We start from the raw sequence: 18,371 nt of genomic DNA, 5'->3' as shown, positions 1-18,371 counted from the left end.
CACAGCGTTGCTTGCTTGATGTAAGCCGTGGAATATAAATCGGTAATCGCGCGCATGCGTGGGATGAGACGGTTGGAAAACGACGGGAGGAGCGACTGCCGTATAAGATCGCCGCCCCCGGCTGCCACGCTGATCTCTCCTGCTAACACTGCTTTTTCCTTTTGGCTTTTCTTCAAGTTCTAAACAGTGAGCGATAGCGTGATCAGTTTTCACGATTGCAAGCTTGATTCAGACGAAAGGATGAAGTTTTTAAGTCACATATTGGCAGGTTTCTAGAGCTGTTGTTATATAAGTTCCTGCATCATTTTCCGTCCTCTGGGATGTTTGGAATTTTCAAATTGAGAAAAAAAGGACATATTTCCATAGCTTTTGCCATTGCTTTTTTGGGTTAGGTGTACTTTCCAGAACAAGAAAATAGCATTAAAGACAAGGAAGTGAAATGTTTGAGGTGAATAAGGTTGTGTATATGTTAAAAATGGCAGTTAATAATCTAGATTGCAAGCTTTTACTAATAAATATTTCAATTGCAAAATTTTTGGAGGTTATGGAGTATTCATCTTAAGAATTTTCATATAACTTACTTGTGGGAGAAGGTTAATCAACAATCTACATACAAACTCCATTATCACATTTGAGTTGTTAGGTTTGTTATAAGCCCTCGAAATTTGTTTGGAGATGCAATAGCACTAGGGATTGTGGGAGCCAATCTTTGTATACACCGACAGCTATGATCCCCTCACTCTGCTAGAGATGTATATGCAAGACCTAATATCCTTGGGTTGCCACCTGAATGCAAATATCATCCAAACGATTGTTTGGCTTGTGAGAACATCACTTATTCCAGTTCATTTTTGTAAGGTCAAAGGGCACTATGACATCATTGGAAATCAAGTTGTAGATGAGTTAGCAAAGATTAGTGCACATTTACTTGTAGGAAGATCACAATTTATTAACACTATAGTTGAGTCACCATATAGTCAAAAACAAAGTTATTCATGGCCTTAACAATTTGTGATTTATTAAAAAAAAACAAACAAAAAAACAATTAAATATGAGGTCCAATTATACGGCTATAATGCCGTATACTAATATTAATGTAGTGGGATTTTGGTAGTTGTCAGATTGGTTTCAATCCAGATCACTTATTCCTCTATATAAGCTAAGATTTTTGGGTTAATTGATATACACATTTTTTATATTCTGTTTTTTATATTCTATACATTTACATTGGTGGAGTTGAATGGCACCTTTGATTGTCCTTAAAGAGTGCTTGAATTTGGGATTTTTGTTTAAATCTAGCTTTTGCATTATTTAAATCTCCTTTTCATTCTAGCTTGTTCCATTTCATTTCTTTCACTCTTTTCTTTTCATACATCTTCATGGCAAAGCATCAGTCTCCTCCTCCTTTGACTTTGGAGTAGTAGTTGGTGCAATTGTTCGATACTAGTTGCATAACCAAACTTAGTTGATGGTGGCATTCATGGCACGTGGTATAGCTCCTTCTGCTCTTGGTGCCGATCCTTGGGTTCGGCCAAAGTTCTTTCATAAGAATCCTAGGGAGAATGTGCATCATTGGTTTGATCACTTTATGGTGATTGCCACATATAATTCTTGGGATGGTGTTTAATGTTTGTGTGAGTTTCCCACTTGTCTCCAAGGGACAACACTGTAGTAGTACAATGGTTTGAGTGCAACCACTTGTAGGGATTGGAATATTCTCCTAATACTTTTTCAAATGCGCATTTGGACATACTGATGATTGTGATGATGCCTTCCAACAATTGCATTATCTTTATCAAAGATCATTTGAGTTTGTGATGCAATTTGGTGTTTACTTTTGAAGCCTCTTGCTTCATGCAAAGCTAAATATGTTAGAGTGGATTAACCTGGGAATGTTATGGCCAGCACTTCATCAAGATCTTGTACAACTTATGCATGCACTTGTTCTAGCCACCCTTGACAATGCCCTTTGTTTGACACAACATTATAAGATGTCCTTACCTCCATTTCTTGCTACACATCCTTCAGCTCCACTTCATGTGGGAGATGGTCTTATTCCAATGAAGGTTGATGTTGCTACTGCTTGAGTTCAAGGATAAGGGGAGGATATAGTCATGGCTATGATGTTTGTTGTTGAGTGTGTGATAAAGTTGGTCACATTTATTGACATTGTTGGCGTTTTTTGGATTGGCAGCCTCTATTTCCTAGGTGGAGACTTTGGTGTTAATAATGTCCTATTGATGCTGTTGTAGTGGAAGGTTTAAACACCTAAATGCATCCAAGAAATGAGGTGTCGTACAAGTAACAAAGGGACCTTGCATAAATAAGTCAGTGACCCTTTCATCTTTCTTTCAGAAGTATCATCAAGGGGTTCACTCGGCACAAATTCATTTAGTGTTTACTTTCATAACTCATTTTTATAACAAGAGATTTCCTATTATTCTCTCCATTTTAGTTAATATAAGTTCAAGTTTATCTTCTATTGCTCTACCTGTTGCCACATGTTTCCATCTACATTTGCGTCATGTGGTAGAGCCAATTTTTATTTTTTATGGAAACAGTCATACACATGCATGTGCATGGGATGACGTGGATCTAATTGTGTATAAGCGATCTCGAACTTGAGTTGCAGTCATTGTAAATGGTGCTAAGTCAAAGTTTTGACTTTATCCTTGGTATAGATTGGTTATAGTGCACTCATGCCAAGTGTGACTTTGAGGCTTCTCCCCTTTGTCTCATACTTCTTTATATTTTATCCATTCCTCTCACTTTCGTACCTCTTTATCCCTCTACTTTTACTTTTATTTCCATTACTTTTGTCTCCCTATTATTTCGTCCTATATTTTCGTTTTGTTCTGCTCTTCCTTTTTTTGATCCCTTCAACTTCACCAGCTCATGAAGGAGTATGCCGATCTCTTTGAATTTAACCTATCATCTGGGGTTAAGATTGCCATACATCATTTGATTCTAACTAGGGATGTGTCAAGACCCCCAACAAGATTAAGACTGGAAAATGCAAAAGATAAAGAGAAAAGCTAGTGGAAACAAAGAAGAGGCCTTAGACTGGTGTTGATTCAAATTGTGGAGAAGTGGAATAAGACTAACCTATATATACTATATGTTGATGAAGCTCCACCACTCTTGGATCGAGGACGGCCTAAATATAGCTGAGGTCGAGGAGGTGCCACATCATCATTAGGAATGTGGCTCAAGACTTAGGAATCGTATAGGAAATCAGAGAGTTAGGAATAGGGAAGAGTCTCGAGAGTCAGAAATAGGGAAGTGTTTCGAGAATAAGGAATGTAGTCTGCAGGTCAGGAATCCAGTGAGATTCAGGAATGTGGTATGAATTGGGGAATTCCTAACAGCACCCCCTCCTCAAGAACGAGTGGAACGAGGACGTGAATGAGAATGAAGAGGAGGATGAGATGGGCGGCCAGAGACGGGAGATAGAGAAAAAGAATGAGGGCTGGGACGAGAAGGATAGCGGCGGTGGAAGTCTTGAACAAGGTCAGGAGAATGAATCAGGTTGTCCGCAGGTTCCCAAGTGCATTCTTCAGGTTCATAACCTTTCCAGTTGACCAGATAGTAGAGTTTAGATCGTGAGATCTTGGAATCAAGGATGTCCTGAACCTCGTACTCAGACCCATCCTCGAGCTGCACTGGTGAAGGCGGAGGAATGACCCAATTTGGAATAGGACTGGGAATATAAGGCTCAAGGAGAGAGGAGTGAAAAATGGGGTGAATTTGATAGGAGGAGGGAAGTGCAAGGCGATAAGTAACAGAATTAATGATAGTAGTGATAGGGAAAGGACCGAGGCGTTTGAAATCGAGTTTGGGACATGGCCTGGTGGTGGAGATATTTTGCCTGAAGAGCCAGACTTTATCCCCAATATTGTAAGGGGGACAATCCTGACGATGGGCATTGGCAAATGTTTTATGAGATTCCTGAGCACGATGGAGGTGGAAGGAGATGGAGTTGTGGATTTCCTGGAGGTTGGAGACAAATGTCTCAGAGCGGGGATTTGAATGAGCGGATTCGGATGGAGAAGGAAGTGAGAGATTGAATTGGGGATTTCGGCCAGAGTTCGTAAAGAAGGGGGAAACTCGAAGAGAGGAGTGGACAGAGTTGTTATAGGAGAACTCAGCAAGTGGAAGGATATCGAACCAGTCATGCTGATGATATTTGATGAAGCACCTCAGGAATTGTTCTAACGTCTGAATCATTCGCTCAGACTGTCCATCAGTTTGAGGATGATACGCCAAAGAGAGGTTGGCCTTCACTCCAAGCAGCTGCAAAAACCGTTGCCAGAAATAAGAGATGAACTGAGGTCCCCGATCCAAAACCACATCTGCAGAAATCCTATGAAGTCAGAAAATTTCCCTAAATACTAGTTTTTCCATGTCCTCGCCCGAAAACTCCTTGGTACACGGCAGGAAGTGCGCCATCTTTGTGAAGCGATCCACCACGACTAAAATGCTGTTGAAGCCTCAAGAACTCGGAAGATCACTCAAGAAATCCATGGAGATGAATTCCCAAGGACCTGAAGGGACCGGGAGGGAATGAAGCAAACCTGAAGGAAGGTGGCGAGGTACCTTATTTCGGGCGCAAGTGTCACAAGAGGTAACAAAAGTTTTGATGTAGCCGTCTATGTGAGGCCACCAAAAGTCCTGTGCAACCAGCTGATAGGTCTTTGTGATGCCGAAGTGACCAGCAATCGGGCTATCGTGGCACGCCATCAGGACCAACCTTCGAGCATCACCTTTAGGAACGTAAAGCTGCTCCCCACATTACAACAAGCCATCTAAGAACTCGAACTCGTCAAATCGCCGGCAGTCGAGAGTCACTGGCTGTCCAGCCTGAAGATGGGGAAAAATGTCGCTGGCGAGGTCATCCGATTGAAGATCGTTTCTGATCGCATCCATCAAGGAGGAGTCCTGAGGGGCTAGGGAAATTGCCATAACTTGAAGCCGATCAGGACCAAGGATAACTTGATCCTGTTGATCGAAGGCAGGATTACCAGGCCTGAGACTAAGATAGGAGAGCCTTGAAAGAGCATCAGGAAGGCCTTGAAGCTTTCCAGGTCTGTACTTGATAACAAAGTCAAACCAACTTAGGAATTGTGCCCACCTTGCTTGACGGCGGCTCAAAACTCGGGAAGTGGCAAAGTACTTGAGATTTTTGTGATCCATCCAGACTGTTGTTTGATGGCCCGCCCCCTCCAAGAAACGGTGCCACTCTCCAAAGGAATCCACGATGGCAAGGAGCTCCTTGTTGTGGATTTTGTAATTGATCTCCGCAGGCTGGAATTTCCGAGAATGGAAAGCGACTGGATAAAGTTTGTGATCCGCTCCGAGTTGAGACAGCACAGCATTGATGGCAAAGTCGGAGGCATCAGCCTTGATGAAGAAAGGTTGTGAGGGATCCGTGTGGATCAAGACAGGAGCAGAACTGAAGGCCACCTTGAGTGTGTCAAAGGCCTGCTGGGCAGCAGCAGACCAAGAGAAGGGAACATCCTTGCAAGTGAGATGTGTGAGAGGAAGGACAATGTTAGAGTAGTGATCAATGAATTTGCGGTAGAAGTTGGCGATGCCAAGGAAAACCTGAACGTCTGACATTGATTGTGGAGGCTCCCATTCGAGAATAATCTTGACTTTGGTAGGATCCATCGTGATACCCTCAAGAGTGACAATGTACCCAAGGAACTCCACAGACTGCTAATCAAAAAAACATTTCTCAAGCTTTGCATATAGGCCGTGTTCTCACAACTTTGCCAGCACCTTGCATACATGTTTGTCATGCTCCTCCTTAGTTTTTGAGTAGATCAGGATGTCATTGTAGTGCACATGGTTTTGACCCTTTATCCTATGGTGATTTACCATAGGATAACACCACGAAGCGGAACCTAAACCCTCTTTGTGCCATGTGACAAATGCCACGAGTCACATGCCATGTGTCCAAAGGAACGTGGTGTGGAACCCATTCAGGGCCTTGGGCCACTGAATGAAGGAACGGTGCCAAACTCCCAAGCATGGAGCCAAGGAGTGACGGAACCGAACCACGGAGCAACTTTCAAGCGTACAGCCCAAGGAGCAAAGGGACAGAAGCCCAGAGCGACTTGGAACGGTCCTAGAGCAACCAGCATCCCAATGCCAGGACCAGCACGCAAAATGGAGCCAAACGGAGTCTGGCACTATTTCGGCATACCGGTGGCCTAACGTGAGGATATGGGTACTCCACCAGCTAACATGGAATGGAACTTAGGCTTAGACCCAAGCTGGATGCTGAACAAGGACAGGCACGCAAGTGGGAGCTAAACTATGCCTCAGGTTGGTCGGCCATGCTCGGCCTACCCACTATCCCTACTATACATTTGGAACCCCCCCCCCCCCCTTATGGAACACATGCTTTGGGCTTTCACCCCAAGCATCCCTTAGTACCAGGAGTTAGTCTCTGGGACAAGTTTCAAACTTACGAAATATGGAATGTCCTTAGATTGTGAATTTGGATACGGGACGAACACCATTGTGTTCAGGCTGATCTCTACATTCCGTAGATATGCCAAATGAGCAAATCTGGACACTTTCCATAAATAGCATTTGGGACCGAAATGAGACTAACACAAAAGGCATGATAGCGAGGGTGTTTGGTAGACACGGTAAACTATTATGTAGCGATATTGAGGGACCAATCTCAATACGCGACTGTTTTGTCAAGCCAGTGCAAGATAGAGCAAAAGAGAACTAACAAGCCGGGCCAAGTATGCTCAGCTAAATAGACACTTAGGAATTCCTTCCTTATGCTCATCCGGCCAAGTACAAATGCAAAGTCCAGTTTACTAACACTTGAACAAGAGGGACTAATAAAGGGTCTAACAATACTGACCTCCTGCTATCGTGGCAGTAAGGTAAGAGTGTCCGTAAGGACTGGTCGACAAGTAACTTTCGATACCCGAAGTCACATGCGCGACACTCTCCCCCCCTAGGGAAGATCGACGTCCTCGTTGATACATACTCAAGTCTAGAATACTGCCAAGGAAATAACTCCAGAAAAAGTTCACGGTACTCACACTATGTGAGAAATGCACCAACTTAAATGAGTTAGGGGGCAACCTCTTTGTCTAATGCAGATGCACTACCAACTCAGACACCTTCCAGCTATCGCCGACAAGGAAATGACCAACGGAATCAGCCACCCTTGCTGCTCTGGGTGTCACCCAGCTACAAAAGTGTGATACGCCCCTACCCACAGGTGGCATAGAGAGAGAAGCCAAAGGCCCCAATCCTTCTGAGCAAAGAAACCAAACCCGTCGGTAAGGTTTAAATAGACTACTGTAAACAGGTAGTTAGAGTTGTTTACATGGTCACGCCCTTTCAACGAAATAAGGAACATCGACAGAGAAGCGGGTTATGTGACTAGTCGACAGTAGCTACCCCATGACTAGAGATTTCACCATGCACATGAAGTGCTGAAGCCAGTTTGCCCATTACTGGCCCAAACTCAAATATCATTATATGGACTATATCAAAGTCATAGATAATGATATCGTAGAGTCGTAATTATCAGTGAATAAAGCTTAAATTAGAACACAAAAGTATTCCAAGTAAGTTATCATCCAATAAACCAGTATTATAGTATAGGAACCACCAAGATCACTATTATTGGACAACATAGGATTCACCATCCAACAAAATTCAATAGCAAGAATATCATTAAGTAAAGTCAATGATGAAACTTAACTACCAAAAATGGCAGATAGCATGCCAAACAACTCACAAAACACAACTCAAGGAACACAAAGTATTATTGACTAACAAGCACAAAGCTTGTGAATGTATCACCTGAAGGAGATAACATCCTAATCTATCAGAACTAACTCGAGCAACAATCAATAAAACATAATGAATGTGGTAAAACCAACAAACACTTAATTATCTAACCATTGCACCAGCCAAACTGAATAGATCCTGGTCAACAATACCAAGGAACTTAAGTTGCCTAAGTAAGTGCCAATAACATCCTACTGATGTCTTAAACCCAAAAGACCAATCCAAAGCAAACCACAAAGAACATGTGGTATTGCATAAAAGCCATAAGCCATTAAAAAGATCAACTAACCATCATGAAATATCATCAATCATCCCATCAATAAAGAGATGTAGAATCATTGGCTAAGAAGGAATCCACCATCCCAAAGAACGGCAAATCATTCTATACCAACAATAATCAAGCAAAATTTTTTGACAAGGATAATCAACTATCCTAGATGATAGTCAATCATCACTAATGATTGTTAGATGCAAAAGCTAACTTTAACATTAAAGCTAATGAGCTAAAATGCCTTTCCTAACAACTTCAAACAAATGGAATAATGAGCATAAAAACTCAAGGAACCAAGAACTTGAAGAAGCCTATAGCTAAGTCTTGCCTAACAATGATCACAAGTTCCGCATAAACTAACTTTAATGCTAAAGAGAAATCATGGTACAACCCACAATATCCCCCTCAACACATCCATAAGTTAAACTTCATAATGCCAAAGCTAATGAAGAGTATGTCTGCATCAATCCAAAAGCTAAGTACAACGAAGCTATGCTCAACAAGTGATCACTAAATGATCCTCCATGAATCCATCTATAGAAAACGTAACTCACTTTATAACAAGCACAAGAAGAATCATCAATGATCAACATATTCTAATTCAAATCCAAGGACTCAAATTTTCTAATATCAATCACTAACTCTTTCTCTCGTAAAGTTAGTATAGTCCACGATTAAATCACTTTTCAAGGAAAAGCCAAAACTCAACCTCTACTAAATAATCTCGTTTAGAATATAACTAACTCAACTTGCCACTCAGTTCGTTTGAACATCAACACAGTTGCTAACTAGCAAATGTATGAATGCCAACAATACAAAGAAGCCAAATCATCAACACTATCTTTATCAAGACTAATGAAACTCAATGTCAATCCTTCGAAGAGATATCTCATTTCACTCGAATCTTAATATCAATATTGTCAACAACAAGGCATCACTTCAGTGCCACCAACACCATAACAAAGTTAGAAGAAAGCACGAGTGAATCACCACTCAAAGCGCTCTAACAACCAAGTTAACTAAGGTCAAAGATACCTTAATCAGTATTCGAGACCAACCCTTTAGCAAAACTCAGTTATAGATAACACTTCATCAAGGAGTGATTCACCACGTCCAAGACTCAATGAAATCCAACACTACAGACTAGATGTAACCAAATGATATCAACAGAGGTAGAGTCGATATGTCAATATGAAAAACTCATGTAAGTCTAACGACATAATCCTCCGCAACACCATCCGATAAAGCAAGCCCATCTTTGCTAAATCATCATCGAGCAAAGCAAGTGTCAAGTAGTCCTCGACAAAATCTACAAGCATTCATTAATTGTAAAGCAATTAACAATCACTCCTCAACTTGCCTTCACAAGTCCCAACACTAAACTCATGTCATCAAGTTATATACTTGTCCAACATGAACGTGATACCCCAGGTACGAGATAAAAGTTCATAGACAAGCACAAACTAAATGACCACTCGAATCCAACTTAACCGCAATAAGCTCACTAATGCATTTAGCTAATAGCTCTAAGCATGCCTTGAAGAGGCTAGCTATGCGTAATCAACACTTAGTCGAAACTAAAGTGAAGACCACAAGATGGACTTATACCGGTACACAACCTCCTCATAGACAAAGCTTTAGTATGGGTACCAACATCTCAACTCAAACAACTAAGTTAGACATCACCATCTTTAGCCAAGGCATAGGGCCACCAAGACCAAGTCAAGATTAGTGAGAGCTCACTACTCTCATAGAGTTTATCGAAATGCAAGATGCAACCTGCCACTAAGCACAACGCTACAAAAGAAAGGCACAAGGGTCACCTTTCTTAGAAAAGTGCAACGGCCACTTTTCTACACCAACTCCAGACTCTATCCAACTTATTTGCTTTAGCTTCAAAAGTCAGCATCCCTTTCGGGTTGCATCATACAAACTACATACTAAGGTCTAAGTTAACCGAAGTCAACTCCAACCTTTTCACTAGTTTGTACTGGCTTACGAAAACGGAATGGTTTTTGGGCAAAGTGATCAATAGATCAACCATTGGAAAAGTCTAAGAAAATTTGTGGAAAATTTTCCATCCTAGAGAAAGAATGACTCTCAGTCCAGGATTGCAAATTTTTAAGATTCAACTAACATCCTCTTACAAACAACTTCACATAGGTTCACCTCAACACAAACTCTCATGACTCATAGTATGCTTAAGCTTCGAACATCTTTACCCATACTTCCGACATCCAACACAGACATCCGCAAATGCAAAGTGAACATCCAAGGCTTAATCACGAAGACCACATCTCTAGATATCCAAATTGCATTAACACTCTTCTTTAACCACCTTCAAGATCCAATGTGAAGCTTAATACACTAACAAAAAAAATGACATGGAAAATCAAGGTCTAAGGAAAATTCCTCATTACTCTAAATAACAATGCCACTTCCACTAACACAAGTGCTAGTGATCTCAATGCCTCAACTACACACCTTCTCCATCTAACAATTTACTCCAAGTGTTAACGGATCAACCGATGAGCTATAGCAAATGAATGCTACAACCCTTTTCCAACACCACATGGGCAAACTCTTAAGGAGCAATAGCAAAATTCCACGGAAAAGAATTGAGCATTGTAACTGTAGCGCACGTGGTTTTGACCCTTTATCCTATGGTGATTTACCATAGGATAACACCACGAAGCGGAACCTAAACCCTCTTTGTGCCACGTGACAGATGCCACGTGTCACATGCCACGTGTCCATGCCACGTGTCCATAGGAACCCGAGGTTCAGGGCCTTGGGCCACTGAACGAAGGAACGGTGCCAAACTCCCAAGCGTGACGCCAAGGAGTGATGGAACCGAACCACGGAGCAACTCCCGAGCATACAGCCCAAGGAGCGAAGGGACAGGGGCCTGGAGCGACTTGGAACAGTCCTAGAGCAACCAGCATCCCAATGCCAGGACCAGCACGCAAAACGGAGCCAAACGGAGTCTGGCGCTATTTCGGCATACCGGTGGCCTAACGCGAGGACATGGGTACTCCACCAGCTAGCATGGAATGGAACTTGGGCTTAGACCCAAGCCGGACGCAGAACAAGGACAGGCACGCAAGCGGGAGCTAGACTATGCCTCAGGTTGGTCGGCCATGCCCAACCTACCCACTATCCCTACTATACATTTGGAACCCCCCATAGCCCCCCCCCCTTGAGGAACACACGCTTTGGGCTTTCACCCCAAGCCTCCCTTAGTATCAGGAGTTAGTCTCTGGGACAAGCTCGAAACTTACTAAATATGGAATGTCCCTAGATTGTGAATTTGGACACGGGACAAACACCATTGTGTTCAGGCCGACCTCTACATTCCGTAGATATGCCAAATGAGCAAATCTAGACACTTTCCATAAATAGCATTTGGGACCGAAATGAGACTAACACAAAGGGCATGATAGCGAGGGTGTTTGGCAGACACGGTAAGCTATCATCCAGCGATATTGAGGGACCAATCTCAATACGCGAGGGTTCTTGTCAAGCCAGTACAAGACAGAGCAAAAGAGAACTAAAAGCCAGGCCGAGTATGCTCAGCTAGAAACACATAGGAGTTCCTACCTTATGTCCATCTGGCTAAGTACAGGTGCTAAGCCCAGTAAACTAACACTTGAACAAGAGGGGCTAATAAAGGGAACCAGCAATACCGACCTCCTGCCATCGTGGCAGTAAGGTAAAAGTGTCCGTAAGGACTAGCCGACAGGTAACTTTCGATACCTGAAGTCACATTCGCGACACTCTCCCCCCCTTGGGAAAATCGACGTCCTCGTCGATGCATACTCGAGTCTAGAATACCGCCAAGGAAACAACTCCAGAAAAAGTTCACGGTACTCACACTATGTGAGAAATGCACCAACTTAAATGAGTTAGGGAGCAACCTCTTTGTCTAACGCGGATGCGCTACCAGCTCAGACACCTTCCGGCCGTCACCGACAAGGAAATGACCAACGGAGTCAGCCACCCTTGCTGCTCTGGGTGTCACCCAGCTACAAAAGTGTGATACACCCTGCCCGCAGGGACATAGAGAGAGAAGCCAGAGGCCCCAACCCTCCTGAGCAAAGAAACCAAACCCGTCGGTAAGGTTTAGATAGACTACTGTCAACAGGCAGGTAGAGTTGTTTACACGGTCACGCCCTTTCACAGAATAAGGAACATCGACAGAGAGGCGGGTTATGTGACCAGTCGACAGTAGCTACCCCATGACTAGAGATTTCACCATGCACACGAAGTGCCGAAGCCAGTCTGCCGATACTGGCCCAAACTCAAAGAGCAATAGATGGACAATATCAAAGTCAGAGACAATGATTTCTGAGAAGCTTAATTACTAGTGATCTTTATATCTTAGAGTAGAACACAAAAGTATTCTAAGCAAGTTATCATCCGATAAACCAGTAGTATTGTAGATAGGAACCACCAAGATCATCATAATTTGGCAAACACAGGAATGACCATCCAACAAAATTCAATAGCTAGTATATCATCAAGGAAACTCAATGATGAAACTTAACTACCGAAGATAGTAGACAGTAAGCCAACAACTTACTAAAGAGAACTCAAAGAACACAAAGTATCATTGACTAACAAGCACAATGCTCGCGAATGTATCACCCAAAGGAAATAACATTCAAATCTATCAAAACTAACTCGAGCAACAACCAACAGAAGAGAATGAATGTGGTAAGACCAACAAACACTCATGCCTGCCAACTATCACAAAAGCCAATCTGAATAGATCCCAGCCAACAATACCAAGGAACTCAAGTTGCCTAAGCAAGTGTCAGCAACATCCTACTGATGTCTCAAACCCAAGAGACCAATCCAGAGCAAACCACAAAGAACATGTGGTATTGCGAAAAGCCAAAAGCCATCAAAGAGAACAACTAACTATCATGAAAGATCGTCAATCAGCTCATCAATGTAGTGATGTATAATCATCGTTGAAGAAAGAATCTACCATCCCGAAGAATAGCAAATAATTCCAAACCAACAATAATCAAGCAAAACTTGTGATAAGGACAATTAACTACCCTAGATGATAGTCAATCATCACCAATGATTGCCAGATGCAAAAACCAACTTCAACATCGAAGCTAATGAGCCAAAATGCCTTCCCCAACAACTTCTAACAAATGGAACAATGAGCACAAAACTCAAGAACCAAAAGCTCAAAGAAGCCTATAACTAAGTCTTGCCTAATAATGATCACGAGTCTCATAGAAGCTAACTTCAATGCTAAAGAAGAAATCATGGTGCAACCCACAATATCTTCCTCAACACATCCATAAGCCAAACTTCATAATGCCAAAGCTAATGAAGAGCATTTCTGCATCAATCCAAAAGCTAAGCATAACGAAGCTATGCTTAACAAGTGATCATCAAACGATCCTCCATGAATCCATCTATAGCAAGACGTAACTCACTTCATAACAAGCTCAAAAAGAATCATTAATGATTGCTATATTCCGAACTCAAATCCAGCAAGGACTCAACATTCTAATATCGATCACTAACTCTTCTTCTCGTAGAGTTAGCATAGTCCACGACTAAATCACTTTTCAAGGAAAAGCTAAAGCTCAACCCTCTACTAAATAATCTCGTCTAGAACACAACTAACTCAACTTGCCACTCAGTTCATTTGAACGTCAACACAGTTGTTAACTAGCAAATGCACGAATGCCAACAACACAAAGCTATAGCCAAATCATCAACACTATATTCATCAAGACTAATGAAACTCAATATCAATCCTTGGAAGGATATCTCATTTCACTCGAATCTCAATGTCAACAACATCAATGACAAGGTATCACTTTAATGCCATCAACATCAGGACAAAGCTAGAAGAAAGCAAGAGTGAATCACCACTCAAAACTTCCTAGCAACCAAGCTAACCACAGTCGAAGATACCTTAGTGTGTATCCAAGACCAATCCTTCAGCAATACTCAGTTTCAGATACACATCATCAAGGAGTGATTCACCACGTCCAAGACTCAATGAAATCTAACACTACGGACTAGACGTAACCAAATGATATCAACAGAGGTAGAGTCGACAAGCTAATATGAAAAACTCATGTAAGTCTAACGACACGATCCTCCGCAACACCACCTGGTAAAGCAAGCCCATCACTGCTAAATCATCATCGAGCAAAGCAAGTGTCAACAGTCCTTGATGAAGTCTACAAGTAATCACTAGTCGCAAAGCAACTAACAATCACTCTTCAACTTACGTTTACAAGACCCAAACACCAACTCTTTGTCATCAAGTTATATACTTGTCCAACATGAACGTATACCCCAGGTACGAGATAAAAGTTCATAGACAAGCACAAACTAAATGACCACTCGAATCCAACTCAACCGCAATAAGCCCACTAATGCATTTAGTCAATAGCTCTGAGCATGCCTTGAAGAGGCTAGCTATGTGATCAACACTCAGTCGAAACTAAAGTGAAGACCATGAGATGGACTCATATCAGTACACAACCTCCTCATAGACAAAGCTATAGTACGGGTACCAACATCTCAACCTCAAACAACTAAGTTGGACATCACCATCCTCAGCCAAGGTGCAGGGCCACTAAGACCAAGTCAAGATCAGTGAGAGCTCACTACTCTCATAGAGTTTAACGTAATGCAAGGTGCAAATTGCCACCAAGCACAACGCTACAAAAGAAAGGCACAAGGGTCACCTTTCTTAGAAAAGCGCAACAGCCACTTTTCTACACCAACTCTAGACTCTATCCAACTCAATTGCTTTAGCCCCAAAAGTTAGCATCCCTTTCGGGTCGCATCATACAAACTACCTACTAAGATCTAAGCCAACCGAAGTCAACTCCAACCCTTTCACTAGTTTGTACTGGCTTACGAAAACGGAATGGTTTTCGAGCAAAGTGACCAACAGATCAGCCATTGGAGAAGTCTAAGAAAATTTGTGGAAAATTTCCATCCTAGAGAAAGAATGACTCTCAGTCCAGGATTGCAAACTTTCAAGACTCAACCAACTTCATCCTACAAACAACTTCACATAGGTTCACCTCAACACAAGTTCTCATGACCAACAATATGCTTAAGCATCGAACATCTTTGCCCATTTAACCGATATCCAACACCGACATCCGCAAAGTGCTAAATGAATATCTAAAACTTGATCACGAAGACCACATCTTTGGATATCCACATTGCACTAACACTCTTCTTCAATCACCTTCAAGATTCAATGTGAAGTCAAAACACTAACAAGAAAAATGACATGGAAAATCAAGCTCTAAGGAAAATTCCTCATCACTCGAATCAACAATGCCACTTCCACTAACACAAGTGCTAGCGATGTCAATGCATCAACCTCACACCTTCTCCATCCAATAATCTACTCCAAGTGCTAACGGATCAATAGATGAGCTATAGCAAATGAATGCTACAACCCATTCCCAACACCTTATGGGCAAACCCTCAAGGAAACAAGGTACCAACATAAGCTTAGCATAATGAACCACCATCGAGAATCCAGTCAAAGCTACTACAATGCTACTTCGTGCAAGTAGACTAGCTTCTCCATCAACCACTTTGGGGGTTGATCATCGTTTATCCAAGCAACTTGGTAAACACATTGTTCACTATCACATGGATATGGTATAAATCACAATGACTTGATCATCAATCAAGCAACACTATGAGCAATGCCTATGTCACTACTACAAAGGTTTATGTGAATATCAAGTGCTAACTCGATTCGACAAAATGCAACATAAATGCCACACTTCACCAATAGAGGTTTACGACACCCAACACCACTAACTTTTGTTCACAACACAGACAAGCTCATGCCACTCTCTTTCCGACCAATCTCAAAACTAATCCAACACCAAGCTACTCAAGGAGCAATAGCAAGGTTCCCTGGAAAAGAATTGAGCACTGCAACCCCAGTCTTCCATAGCAAGCTTAGACAAAATGGTATAACGTTTCACCGCTATCCATCCCACAACTCACCATTTGTAAGACCATCATTTCCAACATGCATCAAGGTAGGGACTCTTGATTGCATAATGTAAACACAAGCAATGAGTTAACACCTCGTTGCAAATCATCTCTCCAAGAAGAGAAGATGATTTACGTATTTGATCCTCCGTCCTCGATGACTCTCTTTTCGGTCTCATCTTTGACCAAACCTCAAGCTTGCTTTCGCACTGCCTTCAGTTCAACCCAAGAAAAGTTTATGAGAGAGCACGGCAATGATTACTTGAACCAATAGACTATTCCCTACAGTCTTGATTGATCCACTTATAATCATACCTAGGAAGGATCCACTAGTGCCGTGCTAAACAGCTACGGACCAGCCTATTTGCCACTCATAGCAAACCCAGGGAGGTTTGCTTTCACCCGCGGTACATGGAACAACTCATGGAACCACCGATAGGCTAACATTAATCCTGCCAACTCAAAGTGTAACCTCGAGTTGCTAATGTGCCTCACTCACGAGCCCAAGCTCAAACTCGTGTGAACGGAACAACTCAAATCCATCTTATGAGCCCAAGAGCAAGCTCACATAATTACGGTACAAGAAGGTAACCAAATCCATACCCAAGGAACAATTGCGAAACCTTTGCACCCAAACGTGTACCCACTCGGATCATCGTTTTCATCTCTGCGTATGCAACGAGACTAGTTGCCCAATCTCATTGAATAGTACTCGCTGAGACTCATTCTCTGATACCAAATGTAGCGCACGTGGTTTTGACCCTTTATCCTATGGTGATTTACCATAGGATAACACCACGAAGCGGAACCTAAACCCTCTTTGTGCCACGTGACAGATGCCACGTGTCACATGCCACGTGTCCATGCCACGTGTCCATAGGAACCCGAGGTTCAGGGCCTTGGGCCACTGAACGAAGGAACGGTGCCAAACTCCCAAGCGTGACGCCAAGGAGTGATGGAACCGAACCACGGAGCAACTCCCGAGCATACAGCCCAAGGAGCGTAGGGACAGGGGCCTGGAGCGACTTGGAACAGTCCTAGAGCAACCAGCATCCCAATGCCAGGACCAGCACGCAAAACGGAGCCAAACGGAGTCTGGCGCTATTTCGGCATACCGGTGGCCTAACGCGAGGACATGGGTACTCCACCAGCTAGCATGGAATGGAACTTGGGCTTAGACCCAAGCCGGACGCAGAACAAGGACAGGCACGCAAGCGGGAGCTAGACTATGCCTCAGGTTGGTCGGCCATGCCCGACCTACCCACTATCCCTACTATACATTTGGAACCCCCCATAGCCCCCCCCCCTTGAGGAACACACGCTTTGGGCTTTCACCCCAAGCCTCCCTTAGTATCAGGAGTTAGTCTCTGGGACAAGCTCGAAACTTACTAAATATGGAATGTCCCTAGATTGTGAATTTGGACACGGGACAAACACCATTGTGTTCAGGCCGACCTCTACATTCCGTAGATATGCCAAATGAGCAAATCTAGACACTTTCCATAAATAGCATTTGGGACCGAAATGAGACTAACACAAAGGGCATGATAGCGAGGGTGTTTGGCAGACACGGTAAGCTATCATCCAGCGATATTGAGGGACCAATCTCAATACGCGAGGGTTCTTGTCAAGCCAGTGCAAGACAGAGCAAAAGAGAACTAAAAGCCAGGCCGAGTATGCTCAGCTAGAAACACATAGGAGTTCCTACCTTATGTCCATCTGGCTAAGTACAGGTGCTAAGCCCAGTAAACTAACACTTGAACAAGAGGGGCTAATAAAGGGAACCAGCAATACCGACCTCCTGCCATCGTGGCAGTAAGGTAAGAGTGTCCGTAAGGACTAGCCGACAGGTAACTTTCGATACCTGAAGTCACATTCGCGACAGTAACCCAAGTCTTCCAATAGCAAGCCTAGACAAAATGGTATAGCACTTCACTACTATCCATCCCACAACTCACCACTTGTAAGACCACCATAACCAACATGCATCAAGGTAGGGACTCTTGGTTGCATATTGTGAACATGAGCAATGAGTCAACACCTCGTTGCAAACCATCTCTCCAGAAGAGAAGATAATTTACATGTTTGATCCTTCGTCCCTGACGACTCTCTTTTCGGTCTCATCTTTGACTAAACCTCAAGTTTGCTTTTGCACTGCCTTCAGTCCAATCCAAGAAAAGTTTATGAGAGAGCACGGCAATGATTACTTGAACCAATAGACTAATCCCTACAGTCTTGATTGATCTACTCATAA

Source organism: Selaginella moellendorffii, unplaced genomic scaffold (genome assembly GCF_000143415.4).
Source record: "Selaginella moellendorffii unplaced genomic scaffold, v1.0 SELMOscaffold_0, whole genome shotgun sequence".
Lineage (NCBI taxonomy): Eukaryota > Viridiplantae > Streptophyta > Lycopodiopsida > Selaginellales > Selaginellaceae > Selaginella > Selaginella moellendorffii.
This window is presented reverse-complemented; position numbering follows the sequence as displayed.